The sequence below is a fragment of the Ornithorhynchus anatinus genome, chromosome 4 (assembly GCF_004115215.2).
Source record: "Ornithorhynchus anatinus isolate Pmale09 chromosome 4, mOrnAna1.pri.v4, whole genome shotgun sequence".
Lineage (NCBI taxonomy): Eukaryota > Metazoa > Chordata > Mammalia > Monotremata > Ornithorhynchidae > Ornithorhynchus > Ornithorhynchus anatinus.
This window is the reverse complement of record NC_041731.1, coordinates 73856350-73858902: the sequence shown is the minus strand read 5'-3', so window position 1 is coordinate 73858902 and position 2553 is coordinate 73856350. Positions and strand designations below refer to the sequence as shown.

At 40.0% G+C, this 2553-nt stretch overlaps 1 non-coding gene across 1 annotated transcript; it reads right to left on the bottom strand.

Moving 5' to 3' along the window:
* Window positions 1-924: 924 nt before the first annotated feature.
* On the bottom strand, window positions 925-1062 carry LOC114811674. Its single transcript, XR_003759370.1, has one exon. It is a non-coding gene; the product is annotated as a small nucleolar RNA SNORA7 (small nucleolar RNA).
* Window positions 1063-2553: the final 1491 nt, after the last annotated feature.

Genomic DNA, 2553 nt, shown 5'->3' with positions numbered 1-2553 from the left:
CTAAAGATCAAAGTCCTTATTGCAGTGTGTCTCACTCATCAGGTGCTCAGTAATTACTATTTATTTTTACTGATGCTTTCAAAATTATACATATGAAGTATATGGTACACAATTTCTATCCAGATCAGAGCTGTGAACTTAAAATGTGAAACCTAAATATTGTACACTCACTATACAGCAAGGGTTCAGTATCATAAATGCTGTGTGTTTACCATTTTTTGGTTGATTTTGATACCAGATTTATTTTTTTTAACTGAATTTGTTCTTAGTTTGCCTTTCCCATCCTGTCTTCATTTTGGGGCTTTTCATCCATGAATCTAGTTTTTTGGTCTTGTTCCTTTTTAATTTTGTCCTGTTAGTTCATGCCATTTTTCCCCCAATCTGTCTAGATCACTTTGGATAATAGTCCCATCTTCAAACAATTGATTAATCAATTAATCAATCTCCCCACTGATTATCGGTTCTCAATTTCTTCACCCAGACTGTCAATAGACACGTTAAATAAAACTAATCTCAGGGTCAATTCCTGAGCCTCTGATTATTACAATTTGGAACAGTGGTAGTACTAATAGTATTATTTATTAAGTGCTTACTGTGTGCAGAGCACTGTATTAAACATTAGAAAATAATGTATAGGTAGGAATTATCTGAGATAGAAGCATCTATTGGATTGCACTGTGCTAGGCACTTGGGCAGTCATCATGTCTTATGCTGTCAAGTCGTCTCCGACCCACAGGGATGCCATGGACACATCTCTCCCAGAATGCCCCACCTCCATCTGCAATCACTTTGGTAGTGTATCAATAGAGTTTTGTTGGTAAAAATATGAAAGTGGTTTACCATTGCCTCTTTCTGCACAGTAAACGTGAGTCTCTGACCTTGACTCTCTCCCATGCCACTGTTGCCCAGCACAGGGGAGTCTTGACTTGTAGCAGGTTATCTTTCATTCACTAGCCACTACCCAAGCTAGGAATGGAATGGATAAGTCTCTGCTTGACCCACCCTCCCATAGTCAAGACTGGTAGAGTACTGGCAACTCTCCAGGTGTGAGCCTGAGAGGGCAACTTAGAGAAGCAGCGTGGCTCAGTGGAAAGAGCACGGGCTTTGGAGTCAGAGGTCATGGGTTCGAATCCCGGCTCAGCCACTTGCCAGCTGTGTGACTGTGGGCAAGTCACTTCACTTCTCAGTGCCTCAGTTACCTCATCTGTAAAATGGGGATGAAGACTGTGAGCCCCACGCGGGACAACCTGATTCCCCTGTGTCTACCCCAGTGCTTAGAACAGTGCTCGGCACATAGTAAGCGCTTAACAAATACCAACATTATTAACTTGGGATGTACAGAATAGAAAAGTGATACATTCCCTGTCTTTAAAGTGCTTACATGCTAATGAAGGAGACAAACACAAATATATCATAACTAAAACCTCAAACCAGCTATGAACAGTAATGCTAACATTCACCGAGTCCATCCCTTATGATTTGGACAACTATAATTATTACTCTGCACATAGTAAACACTCAATGAATATGACTGAATGAGGCTACTCTAAAGGAAATTAAATGTGATGGACATATTGACTCCTCACCAAACTATGGTAGCTGTTTTTGGTTTCTGGTTCTTCCAGTGGTTTGAAACTGATGATTTGATCATTTGTCCTGGTTTTCCCCAGCTAGGGATGCCAAACCAACTGGTCTTTAATTACCAGGATCGTCCCTTACACCTTTTTGACATACGTTCCTTTCAAATCTAGAGGTGCTTCTCCTATTCAGGAGTTCTCTACAAAAACAACAAGCAGCACTGAAACAACATCAAAAACATTAAAAAGCATCATTTAATTGAATGTCTAACAGGGATTCTGAGTCACCTTTTGATATGATTCACTTGGTCACCCATGATAAACTGAGAGTTATTTACAGAACTCAGCTGATGAGGCCACCAACAGCCAAACCTCAACGTCAGTCATCAGTCAATCATATCTATGGAGCGCTTACTGTTCGCAGAACATTGTACTAAGCATTTGGGAGAGTACATATACAATAAACAGACACATCCCCTGCCCACAATGACCTTACAGTCTAGAAGGAGAGACAGACATTAATATACCCCAGCCCTGGATTTGGCCCTTGGCTTTTGACCTCAAACTCCTGATCCCCATAACAACCTGGAGAATCAGGAGAGCATTGAGTGGGGAGTCAGAATGTACTGGATGAGGAATGGGGAACATCCTCATCCAGTTCCCTTTTTCTTTGCTTTACTAAAACCATTTCTCACACTGATCTACTTAATCAGGTTGGGCACAGTCCCTGCATCACATGGGCTCAGAGTGTGAGTAGGAGGGAGTAGGATTTAATCCCATTCTACAGTGATGAAGAACAGACAAGTTAAGTGACTTGTCCAAGGTCATGTGGTAACCCAAATGACAAACTAAGACTGAAGATGAAAGTCATTTTGGAAGAAAGAAGAATATATATATATATATACACATATATATATTCCCTTATATTAAGTGCTTATTAAGTCTTTATATATTATAAAATTATAAATGATATATT